This window comes from Felis catus, chromosome B3 (assembly GCF_018350175.1).
Source record: "Felis catus isolate Fca126 chromosome B3, F.catus_Fca126_mat1.0, whole genome shotgun sequence".
Taxonomy (NCBI): domain Eukaryota; kingdom Metazoa; phylum Chordata; class Mammalia; order Carnivora; family Felidae; genus Felis; species Felis catus.
Window position 1 is genome coordinate 14950591 of NC_058373.1, and position 13780 is coordinate 14964370.

Genomic DNA, 13780 nt, shown 5'->3' on the forward strand with positions numbered 1-13780 from the left:
GCTCCAGTTTTTATAGCAAAAAAAAAAAAAAATCCAAATTCCTTACTTTGGCATGCCTCCCCAACTCTTTTCTCTCGGTCCCTTCCTTCGAATATCCAACTCCTCTCCCGTCCCATCTGTTTGTCATCACCCAAGCAGGCCTCTGTGCCCAAGCCCCAGTACCTTTGCACATGCTATTCTGCTCGCCATGGGTGGTCCACCCTCCGCCTGAGCAACTTCTTGCTTACCCTGCAGCCCTCCTTTCTAGCACAGCTCTCTGGGGAAGCATAAAGGCCCCTGAACTAGGCCTGTGGTCATAAGCCCGTGGCTCATCCAGATAGCAAACGTGGTGGGGACAGTGCTAAAAAAGAGAACCCAAGCCCTGGCTAACGGACCAGCCACTCCTCACTGCTGCCGGGGTAAAATGAGGGCTCGGTATTACCAATACATCCGTTTATTTGTTTGTTTGTTTCCAAAGGGAGACAGAAATCTCCAGTTGTTAACTGTTGGCCACTAGAAATGTTTTAAGTGCTGTAGCTCTGGACCAACCAACACCCTCTGGCGACCATCAGGCTAACCGTGCGGACCTTGGCTCAGGAATTTCCTTATGCGGAACCGCCTCCTTTCTGGCAAATTTAACTTGGACCTAGAATTGTGTGTACATCTGCTTGTCCAACAGACAATGCTCCTTGAAGACAAGGAGGCTGTTGGGTTTTCTGTGTCTCTCCAGTGCTCAGCACAGTGGGTGGCTCAAAGAAGCATCTCACGGGATCTCATGTGGATATTTCCTGAGCCAGGAAGCCAAGGAAGGGTCTACAGGTGGATCGTCCCCAGCAGGTCAAGGGATCAAGGGGTTCTTATTTCCAATATTCTTATTTCCAGAGAGGAAAGACTGCCTAGATATCATTCAGCCCTGGTCAGTATCTGACTTCCTTAGAACGGTCTAGAACTCTTCCTCAAAGCTCCAAAGCCGACTCCGTAGTTAGCAGGAGTCAGCTCTGAGAATATAAACCGATCCTTTAAGCCTAGTTTATACACAAACTTAATCTGCACCTGGCATGTGAGCGCATAACTGAACGAGTGAGTGAAATCTGCTCAGAAGAGCTTCAATTTAAGTGTCCGATGTAAAAATCAACAAGTAAGTAAATAAATAAAAGAAATGTCAGATGTGACCCGGTTTTCACTTTGCTGGAAGCTGAGCGTACAACAAATCCTGGACCCAGAAAGAGACACACTGTCTCTGAAACTGTGGACAAGAAAAACATGGGAAAGCCTGGGGTGTAGACAACTTAGATGATTCAGCAAAAGCAGTGACAGTTCTGAACTCTTCAATGTCCATCATCTGTGGTCTGAAGATGCAACTTCCAGCACTTTTCTCAAGAAAATCATGCATGGGGCGCCTGGGTGGCTCAGTCGGTTAAGCGGCCGACTTCGGCTCAGGTCACAATCTCGCGGTTCGCGGGTTCAAGCCCCGCGTCGGGCTCTGTGCTGACAGCTCAGAGCCTGGAGCCTGCTTCAGATTCTGGGTCTCCCTCTCTCTCTGCCTCTCTCCTGCTCGCTCCCTGTCTCTCTCTCAAGAATAAATAAGCATTTTTTAAAAAATTTTTAATAAGTAAATAAATAAATGAAAGAAAAGCATGCGTAAATATTTGGGGATCTTCATTACAGCTTTGATCATAATGCTGAAAAACAGGGGGGTCGTTTCATGAGTAATTACAGACAATTTAGGATTTTGATCATTCGTGCAACTATCCGCAAAATCTACTGAAGGCTTACTTGTGTGGCAGATTGTGTCCTGGGGACGTTTGATACATTACATCACTTGACCATATTGTTACATCCATGTTACGGATGCGGACTCTGAGACACAGAGTGTTTAAGTAATTTGCCCAAATCACATACCAAACTAAGTGGCAAAGCAGGCATTTTGGACTTAGTGCTACCTAACGCCAGAGTTTGAGTAGGATCGTCCACTTTCCCCATAAATATTCAAACATCCACAGCTGTCCCAAACTTATAATCTGGAAGAATGGATAACGACCCCCCCCCCCAACAAAAAGCTTACGAACCATGATTAAGTGACAAGAGCAGGTGGCCAGGGAGTGTCCCCTCTCTCAACTATTGTTAGGTGGAAATACCAGAATCCCACAGATACAGCTCCCCCACTGAGGAAGGATGTGAGATACGAATAAAAGACCAGGGCACAAAATTCCCCGCGCGAATGAGTGGCAGGATCCAAGCAAAGCCTGTCAGCAACTGTCTTCTCTACTTGTCTCTTGCAAACCACCTTCTCCAATAAAGCTTTAGGCTTCAAAGTGAAAATTCCAATTCCCACCTTGATGTGCTGTTATGGCTCCAGATCCTAATATCATCCGGTTTCATCCTAAGGCGAGAGCAGATGGCCACAGAGGTTCAATTAGCTGGGGCCCGAGACTGTAGATTTGTAACAGTTGAGTCTACAAACCGGGGGCGCCTGGGGCGGGGAGGGGGGGGCTCAGTGGGTTAAGCGTCTGACTTCACCTCAGGGCACGATCTCATGGTTCATGGGTTCGAGCCCCGCATCGGACTCTGCACTGACAGTGCAGAGCCTGCTTGGGATTCTCTCTTCCCCTCGCTTACTGCCCCTCCCCTGCTCAAAATGAACAAACTTAAATATTTTGTAACGAATAAATGCACATTAAAAAAAAGAGAAAACAGGTGAGTCTATAAAACAGCAAACCGCCTGAAAGAAGGTACTGCCCACTACGTAGATGGTCGTGATTCTATTTTGTTGCAAATAAAAATGCTCAGTATGGAGGGGTCAACAATGTTGATGGCTACGGCGTTTGTTTTCTTATGGTTTTTTTTGCGGGTTCTAAGTTTTCCACAGCAGGTATGTATCGCTTTTATACGAAGAGGAGGAAATGATCCCAGTCTGCATGAGGATTAAAAGTGAATGTCTATAGTGGATAATATTTGGAGACCAGAGACCAAGAAACATGTCTTTAGGGGTGATGGGATATAAGACACTCTTACCAGACAAAGGTGGGCAGCTGAGCAACATATCCCGCCTGAAAGTCCGCGGGTGTGGACGAGGCCTCACCGCGAAGATGTCAAAACTCTATCTGACGGAGATGCTGGGCGTTGGGCACACCAGGGGCCATGGCCCTGTGACACGCCAGAGAGACGGCACCCAAGATAAGACAAGTCAGACAGAGAAGAAAGGCATGGGCTACATGGACGGAAGACACGGCGTTAGAAGGCAACAGACAATGGCCCCAAGGAGGGAGCCCTCAATGAAAATACAGATTTGCAAATGGGCAGGTGAGTGGGATGGAGAAGGGCAGGGAGAGCTACTGGTCTGACAAGGGCAGCGGAGAAGCCAAACTCGAGGGAGAGGAAGGGGGTGGTGCGTCTTTTCCACGCACAGAAAGTATCAGGTGATGACCAAGGGAGAGAGAGTGATGGAGACAGCTTTCGGATCACAGAAGAATAACGTGGTTGAAAGCAAGGATGGTTGGTCGGAATGCAGGTGAGGCAGGGGGAGAGAAAACAGGTCACAAGATAAGAAGGTATCAAGACAGACACGAGGGCTTGAATAAAGCGAGCCGGAACACCCACTCCAGAGTTAGGGGGTGTTAGCCGCAGCCATCTGATTCACCCGCAAAGCCCTCCAGAAGATAAGAGGCCAGTGCCCCCCCCCCCGCCCAGTGCCGCAGGCCTCTCCACATGCAAGAGCTGACCTTGTACCCCACTTGGTGCATATCCCTCTACCGCCCCACCCTTCTGGAGCCTGGATATTTCATTCGTTTGCGAGGATCACTGGCTTGACTTTCAGAGCTCCAGCTAGACAAGAAGGTTTGAAGGTCGAGAACAGGGGACGTCGTGACCGCACATCTTGGCGGTTTTCAGCCACAGCCACAGCTTCTGAAACACTCCTCAGATCCAGAGGAAGCGTCTGCGTGCCTTCTCCTTGAATCTGAGCTGAGCTTCCTCACTCGTGGACCCACAAAGTATTGCCGGGGCCGGGCCAGAGAGGAGGGTTCAGCTTCCGCCTTGCTCCCTTGGGTTGCTCGCCTTGGAGCCCCGAGGAGACCACGAGAGAAGCACAGGGACGAGATGTGGTCAGAAGTGAGCAGGACCCAGCCGAGGCTGCGGCGAGGGCCAGCGTCAGTCCTCGCGTGCCGGTGGGGAAGCCTTATGGGCGACCCCAGCCTGGGCCACCAGCGGACCTCATCGTATCTCCCGATACGTTTTCTCTCTCTGTCTCACCCTCCGCAATTTTACGTTCCTTAGTCGGGTTCTTCTTGTCTTCCAGTCTCTTCCTCACCCTGTTTTCCGTCTCTCTCTCTCTCTCTCTGTCTCTCTTCAAATCCAGAATTCTCCCCCGTTTCTTTTAATTTTTTTTGAATGTTTCTTTATTTTTGAGAGAGAGAGACAGAGAGACAGAGCACGAGCGGGGGAGGGGGAGAGAGAGGGAGACACAGAATCCGAAGCAGGCTCCAGGCTCTGAGCTGTCAGCACAGAGCTCAACACGGGGCTTGAACTCACAGGCCGTGAGATCATGACCTGAGCTGAAGTCGGATGTTCAACCGACAGCCACCCAGGCGCCCCAACTCCCCTTTTTTTTAATGGCCAGGGGACTTGTGGAAGAGAGCACCACAGTCTCTTATACCTATAGAAGGCTTCTGTTTTCTCTTTTTTGGCATACATAAGCTCAGATCCTTTAAAAAATAACCGGTCCCATTTTTGTTGTCCGTTGCTGATACTATCCCTCCTTCCTGAAGGAGCTCTGGGCATCGGGCGTACTTTTTGGGTTGTAAAACTATGAACAAGGGGTGCCTGGGGGGCTCAGTCATTTGAGCCTCTGACTCTTTTTTTTAAGTTTATTTTTATTTATTTCGATAGAGATATAGGAAGCAACCAGGGGAGGGGCAGAGAGAGAGGCAGACAGAATCCCAAGTAGGCACGGGGCTGTCAGCACAGAGACTGATGCGGGCCTCGAACTCACACCCTGTGCAGATCATGACCTGAGCCAAAATCACGAGTCAGACGCCTAACCGACTGAGCCACCCAGGTGCCCCCCGGGGGCTTCTGACTCTCGATCTCGGCTCCGGTCACGATCTCACAGTCCTGAGCTTGAACCCTGAGTGGGGCACCCAGCTCGGCACGGAGCCCGCTTGGGATTCTCCCTCTCTCTCTCTCTCTCTCTCTTTCTCTGCCCCTCCCCCCACCATGCTCGCTCTCTCTTTCAAAAAACAAAACAAAAACAAACATCAACAACCACAACTGTGAACGAGATACTCTCCCCAGTGATGATATTATCTAGCCTCTTCTGGAAAGCACCGTTGTTCGGGCCACCCCCGGATCTTCCGGTCGCTGTCCCGCCCACCTGCTGCGGGGGAGTCCTGACTCGCTTTCCCCAGCGGGGACAGGGGTGTGCAGGCTGCAGCTGATCAGGAGCTTGAGTGGGGAGACAGCGGGCGGGAGGGGGGGGGTGCGGGGGGGGGGGTCAGGATCGCTGTGAGGATGCCCCAAGTGCAGCTCCAAATGAGACCTCCTAGGAGGGGTGCAGAGACCGCCCGGCCACCTTGCTCAGAGAGGGGGTGACGCCCAGCACGGTCACCGAGCGGCTGGTTGAGCAATGGAGGCTGAGGGATGGGGCAAACACCGGACCAGGACACGTCCCCGCTCACTGAGTGGAAGGGAGCGTCTCCCACCGACGCTGCCCCCAAGGGTCGCCTGAGCCACCCCCTCGAAATGCCACCTAGGTGGGTGCACGTGGACAGATGCAGGCGCTTGCACAGATGCCCAGAACTCTGGAGGGGCACAGCACCCCCCAGCAATGGCAGGCACGTGGCTCAGAGGACCGCGTGCGGGCCTGGCCGAGCGCACCCCTGGCAGGAAAAGTAATACCATCTCAGGTCAAGGAGAAAGCCCCGCAGCCCAAAATAGCCGCCCTTCCCAGTTGCCACACGGTCTAAAATTATACCATTGAAGATTTATTCCTTTGCACACCTCGCTTCCATGGGGGCCCGGCCTGGAGCCGGGGTGGGGGAGAACCCATAAAATGTCTTCACGTTAAGGTGTAAAAGGCCCGGCTGTTCCACAGAGTTCTGTAGGGCCGGGAACGGAGGGAGGTGTTGAAAGGAGAGGAAGAAGGCAAAGGACGTGTGGGTGAGGGAAACCAAAAGGGCACTTCTCCCATTTCAGGGTTTCTCCCGGAAGGAGCCTGGCAGACCGCTACCTCGTAAACCCGAGGCCCGCGCACTTTGCCAGTAAATTTGAACCGTGCGTACAAACAATGCTAATAACTGATTCCTTGAAAATGCCTTTCTAATACATTATCGTGCAAAGCTGCACGGGCCTCTCCTCCGAATTGCCTACGTGGGAAAAAAACTAAAAGTGAATTAAGGGGCAATTAGAAAGAAGAAACGCTGTATGCCTATCATATTCTGGAACACGGAAGGAAGCTACAAGCAGGCAATCAGGTCATTTTAACCAAAGTCTCCGTTTTCTGTGGGGGACGGATTGCCTCAGAAATTCAGGCAAAGCCCCTGTCTTTCTAGAAGTGTGGTTCATCTGACCCCGGGAGACCCAGCAGTAAACAAAATAAAACCAAGCAATCGCTGTTGGAAATACACCTCCAGTCCCCTGTGTCAGCCGGCAAAAGTGCCTTCCGATTCCATGTTTCAAGTCCTTAAGAAATAGACAACATTTCAGGGGTGCCTGGGTGGCTGGCTCGGTCGGTTAGGTGGCCACCTGTTGATTTCGGCTCGGGTCACGATCTCCCAACTGTGAGATCAAGACCCACGTCGGGCTCTGCACTGACGGCTCGGAATCTGCTTGGGATTTTCTGTCCCTCTCTCTGCCCCTCCCTTCCTCGTGCTCGCTCTCTCTCAAAATACATAAATAAACTTGAAAAGAAAAGAAAAGAAAAGAAAAGAAAAGAAAAGAAAAGAAAAGAAAAGAAAAAGACAGTATTTCGGAAAAGTAACCACCGCCCCCCCAACCCCTGTGCCGCCCTCACCTAAGTCACTTAGCGGAAAGCTAAGTGCCACGGGGCCACTGATGAGTTTTAGGCAGAGGCAGGGACAAAAACAGGGAACCGAGAAAACAAGGAAGGAGACGGGAAAGAGAGAAGAAAGGGCGTGCAGGGCTGAGGAGGAGAGACCAGGTGACTTCCCCAAGGTCATCCAAGGGAGGCGGCTGGGGACACGGCAAAGTGCTTCACACCCACTGGTGTCTAACTAAGTTCCCTGGGTTTTTTTCTACTCCGACGGTCTTTGGAGTTATAGAATGTCGGGATTCAAGAAGTGTAACTCCTGGGTCTGTGGGAACTTACTGGACGATTTCTATAACTAAGGCTTCCCTTCTCCACCTCCATTCATTCACTCACCCAACAAATAAGGATGGAATCTTACCTCCTGCCAGGCATTGTCTGGGAGCGTGGGTTCACCTTCGTGGAGATTTCACACCGATGCTTCCTTGAGGGCCAGCTCAACCGGCCCCTTTTCAGTGAGTTACTCCCTGACGGTGCAATCTCATGGGGCCCCTTCCATCCTCTGCCAACCACTCTTCTCTAATTTTCCCGTAGTACTTACGAGTACTGGAGACCCTGTCGTTCATCTTTGTTCACTACATCGCTGCTCATCTTCTCTAGGAAATTGGGTCCTTCCCAATTGGGTCCTTCCAACAAGGACCCTGTCTCATTCAACGCTGTCTCTCCAGTACTTACAATGATTCCTGCACGCAGTAGGTACTCAAAAAAAAAAAAGCTGTCCAGTAAGTGGAATGAATACCAAGGAGAGCTTTTTTCCGGTGCCTACTATGTGCCAAAGCCATATGAGACTATTCACATCAATCATCTCGTTTAATCAAGATCGGATACACCAAAACCGAAAATACCTGACGAAGACAGAGTTCTAATGATGGCGAAGGGCTTGGAAAAATTAAAGCAGAACTTGAAACGCCTGGACCCCGGGCCCCTTCATGCAAGAACAAGGCCATCCTGTGACGTTAAAAGGTAACAAATTTAAAATGAAAAAAAAAAAGGAAATACTTCTTAAAACAGCGTATAATCTACCTGTGGAATTCACTGCCGCAGGGTATTATTGAGGCAAATAGTCTAGCAAGATTCAAGAAAGGATTAGACATTTATATGAATAGGAATAATATTGGCAGTTACGCTAACTAGGTTAAAAAGTTACAAGGCATGGCCGTCCTGGGCTCCAGGGCATAACTGTTCACCAGCTGGGGTGAGGAAGGAATTTCCCCTCGCGACGGAGCATTGCATAATTGGCCAGATGCATGATGGCTCGGATTTTTGCCGTCTTCCGTAACATGGGCAGAGACGACTGCCCAGGGAAAGCTCCTGGAGAAGGCAGCCCAACGACTTCTTCCCATGGCGTTTCTGACTCCATACTGCACAATCCCGGATAAGAGGTAGGGAGGCCACAGAAAGTCCCTTGGGGGATTCACACCCGAAAATGTTCCCACTTCCGAACAACAGAAACGGTGCAAAATAATTTTCTTCATCCTGATGATGAAAATATTTCATGGGCTGATATCGGGCCCCGGCTGTCATCTTCTTAGCGCCCGGAGGCTGTATGGGCATCTCTAAACCTCAGCCCGTCAGAGTCCTGGGAGAATCTTCTACAAAGGCATCACCCACCCATTTGTCACATCCGTCTAACACTGTGCCTTATGCACACGCGCTTGGCAAAGGTGTGTCTAAAGGTAGTGCCTTTCTGCAGGTGCGCTAAGGAAAGCTATTCATAATGCCGTCCACTCGCATTCCAAAGTTTTTCTCGATTACACTGCCAGGCACAGACATGGATTCTTGGTGATGTGTGTCGCGCATTTTTTTTTTCACCCTACCATGGAAAATCCAGAAGGCAGTCGTGAGCCTTGCTTCCAAATCCAAGCGTTCACGGCAACGCAGTGCAACTAAATCCTTCATGAGACTCGAGTGACTTCACAAACCTTAGTGTCGCAGGTGTAGACGAGGCTCCAAAGAAACCGTAGGGGCGTCCGGAGCACCAGCGAAACAACACCCCCCACCTCACATCGGGGGACAAAGAACATTCTGCAAGCCAAAACACAAGGGGACATTTTGATTGAAACCTTCAACCCAGCCACGACCCTGAAAGCTTTCAAAAGTAAACAGATATATAACAAAACGCGGCACAGATGGACACGTACGTTTTTTCCCCCCGGAATCAGACACCACAGTTGCCACCAATATTGTCAAATGCATTCTCGCACAAAATAAGCTAAGAACAGCCGGTCTAGGGCCTGGTCCTCAAGAGAATTCTCAAGTCTCTTTGGACAAAGTCTTTCCCACCTAAATGCAAGATTTGCTTCCTTGTAAAATTTACTTCCTTAAATTGGCAGAATACTATTAATTGGATTCTCTCAGTGAAAGAGAGAATTAATTCCCATCGAGAGAAAAGACTTAAACAGTAACTGTTGCTTCAGATACCCACCTGGCATGTTATTGGCTGGTCGCAGATGAGCTTGTTCAACTTTGGCGTGTTCTCTCGGTCTAAGCTTTGCTATGTACTTTTCAGTGTGATTACCAGAAGAGCAAGTTTGTCAGATTTGTGTGTGTTGATGCTGGCTTGTTTTGGGTTTGGAGTTTGGGGGCTTCTTTCCAGGGTCTGTTGCCGGGGGGGGGGGGGGTGGCTAATATTTGTTTTTTACTTAAAATTATCCGCATAAAGGATGCATGGGTGGCTCAGTCGATTAAGCGTCCCGACTTTTGATTTCAGCTCAGGTCATGATTTCACGGTTCGTGGGATCGAGCCCCACGTAGGGCTCTGTGCTGACAGTGGGGAGGCTGCTTGGGATTCTCTCTCTCCGCTCCTTATCCACGTACACACGGGTGCACGCTCTCTCTTGTTCTCTCAAAATAAATCAATAAGCATTAAAAAATAAAATTATCCACACGTCATGAGGAATGATAAGAGTGTAAACTCTGTCGTCAACCAGGATGGGGTTCAATTCTCACCCCAGCAGTCCGACCTCAGATAATCCAGTGAACCTTCCTCTTTCTTTATCTGTAAAATGGAGACCAAAAAAATCTGGCTTAATCTGGTGAGCACGCCCAAGGAGGCAGTGATTACAAAGGATCTGACACATCGCCTGTCATGTATTAAGGAGACAATAAATGTTATCCATTATGACTGAGCATATCTTGCCCACATATCTGTAATCATCAGGAGTACACATCCCATCCCGATGTTATGACATCATTTGCCAACCAACATCAAGAAAACATTTGATAGTTCCATGTCCCATATTCTTAGGTTTACATTAAGATTCTAAGTACTGTAAACAATAGTTTAAAGAACATCTTGGAGGGGCACCTGGTTGGCTCAGTCCGGTGGAGCATGTGACTCTGGATCTCGGGCTTGTGAGTTCGAACCCCATGCGGGGTGTGGAAATTCCTTAAATGAATAAAAATTTTAAAAAATTAAAATTAAAAAAAAAGTAAAGAACACCTTTGAGCAGTTGTTGTTGTTGGTACTGAGATGGACTCCCAGGAGTAAAATCATTTGCTCAAGGGTTACGAAAAATTTTTATGGTCTTCACACACTGCCAAATGGGTTTCCAAAAAGGGTTTTGACAATATACCCCAGCTATATTGGACTCCCCCTTTTTTTTTAAATAACTCCAAGTGTGGGTCTATTTTTTTAATCTTTATTTTCGAGGGAGAGAGAGAGTGTGAGTGGAGGAGGAACAGAGAGAGAGAGAGGGAGACACAGAATCCGAAGCAGGCTCCAGGCTCCGCGAGCTGTCAGCACAGAGCCCGACGCGGGGCTCGAACTCACGCACCCGTGAGATCATGACCTGAGCCAAAGTCAGATGCCCAACCAACTGAGACACCCAGGCGCCCCTGTAGGACTCACTTTTGACCACTGCTCTGTAAACAATGGGAATCACCATTACCAGGAATAAAAAGGGGGGGGGGGGAATAAATAAATAACAGAAAGACCGTGTACAAGTAAGCTTTTGTGTTTCCAGATCTAGAAAAAAATGCTGTGAATGGTACAAATTTCCATTCCCTCAACATCTGTCAGTTTCCTCCCAAGCCCTTTCTCCAAGTATCCTACTCAACCTCTCAGCAATGTCTCATCCGACGGGCACACACCTCGTAGTTTTCCGGCTGAGCGAAGTCACGGCTTCCTGTTTTCTGCCAGATGTCCAGTGGTCCCGTGAAGGCCAGCGATTCGACTGCCCGCCCCTGGCATGAAGACAGCCCGCTCAGGAGCAATCCCAGAGGAAACGAGACCTGGTGAGGCCCATATAGAAATATTTTCTTTGCAAGGTGGAGTCACGAACAATGACACAGCCCACATCTGACCACAAAACGTGGAAGGGGTAACCCGAGGAGGCATATCGCCTGAGCTCTGGAAGGCATAATCTGAGAAGGGACAGTTGGTCTGTGCAGCTTTGCAAGAGACCTAAATAATACCTGGTTTTGTGGGAAGAAAACAAGAGAGAAAGAGAACCCTCTGGCCTTCGCTAGTGAGTTTAGCACACGTGAAAGGTGAGGGCTTGACAAGGTCGAAATGGAAATTTTCTAACGCAAGGCAACCAGAAAGAGGCTTCTCCTCACCCTTTCCACACCAACGTCCTGGTGACCCCCCTCCTCCTCTTGAAACCAGTCCTGAGGAGCCCCAAAACTTCATCTGAAGCCTGCGTGGGCATTTTTCTAATGAGGGGACCTCTGACCCCCGCTCATCCCCATAAAACTCTCGGAGGAGAAATCTCTCCTGGGTTGCTGTCTCTTATAAGGAGCGTTCAGACGCTTCTCCTGGCTCCGTTACAATGGCATAGGGCACACATCACAGCTGGACTCTTTCGACGCTTCTAGATGGCGCATGGCACCCTTTGCTAAATTCCAGAACGTGGCGTTAGTTAAACGGGCTAGTGAAGACTAGTTACTCCAATGAGGGGGATCGTTGGCATAGCCTTTTTGCCTGGTTCCATGGATGCCTGCACTGCTGGGTATGAAACCCCCCTACAGGCAGGCCCCAGGGTTGGAGAAATAAAGACTCAGCCTCCTATCGCTTACTACCCGTGTGACCCAACACGAGCAGTGAACCAGTCTGAGCCTCCGCTGCCTCCACGTTAACGGGAAATAGTAACACCCACCTTGCACAGTTATTGTGGGGGAAGTCCCTGTTCCTGGTACACAGAGGTTGTTATGTCCACACACACACACACACACACGCGCGCGCACGACGCATATGCAAATACAGGTGCGTGCACTTGAGTGTTTGAAAATCAATTACTCCTCTCCATTTTTATAGCTCACAAGGTGATTTTTGAAAAGTCAATCAAGAATGGAAGGAAAGAAACAGATTTTCCTCTCCAACAAGGAAAAGCAATTAAACGTCAAATATTAACTGTTCCTGGGAGTAAATTTTTTTAATGGGTTAAAGGCCTGGCCATTACAGGCCTCCACTATGTAATTTCTAAGAAAGGACCAGGTAATATTTTTAAAAATTAAGTGGAAGATAAAATGCTAGGACCAGCGCATCTATTCAGAAACCACTTTTTTATCCATTTTCAGGGGCTTCCCAATTGCATCATGCCTTTTAAGAGACCCAATCTGTTTAAGAGCACTTTATTTCAAACCTTCACTTGCGAGAAGCATTGATTTATGATAGGGCTGATTAAAGCAATGGTGTCTTAAGCAATAATGATTTCAATTATAGGACTTTTCACCAATGTGCATTATTCTCATTTGCTCTCCACATGTCTATTCACTAAGGGAGGGAGTAGAGGTAGGTGTAATTTTGAAAAGTCCCTGGACAAATTTAATACCAGAAAGGAATGTAGAGACAGGTGGACTGATGTATCCTTTTTGATGATGTGAATGTATTGTATTTTAATATGCTCTGACAAACTTGAACAATTCCCTGATGGGCTCCTACCCGATATCATTAGGGTTATTTAGAGCTCCAATTCTGCTCTATTCCCACGGGGGTATATTCAAGTCGTAGGAATGTGCCCACTACAAAATCCCTCCAAGCACAGTACGTAAGAGTCTCCAGTCTCGGGCTGGAGAAAACCATTAAGCTCAAGGTTAGAGCTTTAACTCATTCACATCTGACATCAATAGAACACATACCAGGGGCGCCTGGGTGGCTCAGTCGGGTAAGCGTCCGACTCTTGATTTCAGCCCAGGTCATGATCTCGAGGTTTCATGCGTTAGAGCCCCGTGTAGGATTTTCTCTCTCCCCCTCTCTCTCTGTCTCTCTCTCTCTGTCTCTCTCTCTCTCTCTCTCTCAAAATAAATAAATGAACTTTTAAAAAAAGGGGAAAAAGGGGCGCCTGGGTGGCGCAGTCGGTTAAGCGTCCGACTTCAGCCAGGTCATGATCTCACGGTCCGTGAGTTCGAGCCCCGCGTCAGGCTCTGGGCTGATGGCTCAGAGCCTGGAGCCTGTTTCCGATTCTGTGTCTCCCTCTCTCTTTGCCCCTCCCCCGTTCATGCTCTGTCTCTCTCTGTCCCAAAAATAAATAAATGTTGAAAAAAAAATGTTTAAAAAGGGGAAAAATATTACACATACCAAATATCCTCCCCTTATCTGAGTGTCTATCCCATGGACCTGCCTGGTAGGTAAGAAAGTGAAGTCATCCTAGAGTCAAATGGTTAAGTGGCAACAGGAAGGAGCCCGGTCTAATGGAGGCACCTGCTCTTGGGTCCCAGCTAATTGTCACCATATATAACTGTGGAACAAATAGTGCCACACCCTCAGAACTGTCAAAAGAATCCAGAAATCCATATTGTTGTTGTGAAGTTCAAGTT

The 13780-nt window shown here is 48.9% G+C and overlaps 2 long non-coding RNA genes across 32 annotated transcripts in view; one reads left to right on the top strand and one right to left on the bottom strand.

Annotated features, from left to right (window-relative positions):
• Nucleotides 1–13780, bottom strand: part of LOC102902604 — a 122411-nt gene that overhangs the window by 67779 nt on the left and 40852 nt on the right. For 23 of the 31 annotated variants that reach the window (XR_006598924.1, XR_006598929.1, XR_006598909.1 and 20 more), the window contains 3 exons: nucleotides 11114–11254; nucleotides 9447–10019; nucleotides 7383–9046 (listed from right to left, as the gene is read on the bottom strand). This is a non-coding gene — a long non-coding RNA (uncharacterized LOC102902604). Of the gene's footprint in view, nucleotides 1–2314; nucleotides 2363–2994; nucleotides 4411–7382; nucleotides 9047–9446; nucleotides 10020–11113; nucleotides 11255–13780 lie in introns of those variants that run through there. The other 8 variants (XR_006598930.1, XR_006598936.1, XR_006598933.1 and 5 more) reach the window with 6 other exon arrangements.
• LOC111560786 overlaps nucleotides 1–13780 on the top strand; it is a 38825-nt gene that overhangs the window by 16941 nt on the left and 8104 nt on the right. The window lies entirely within an intron of this gene.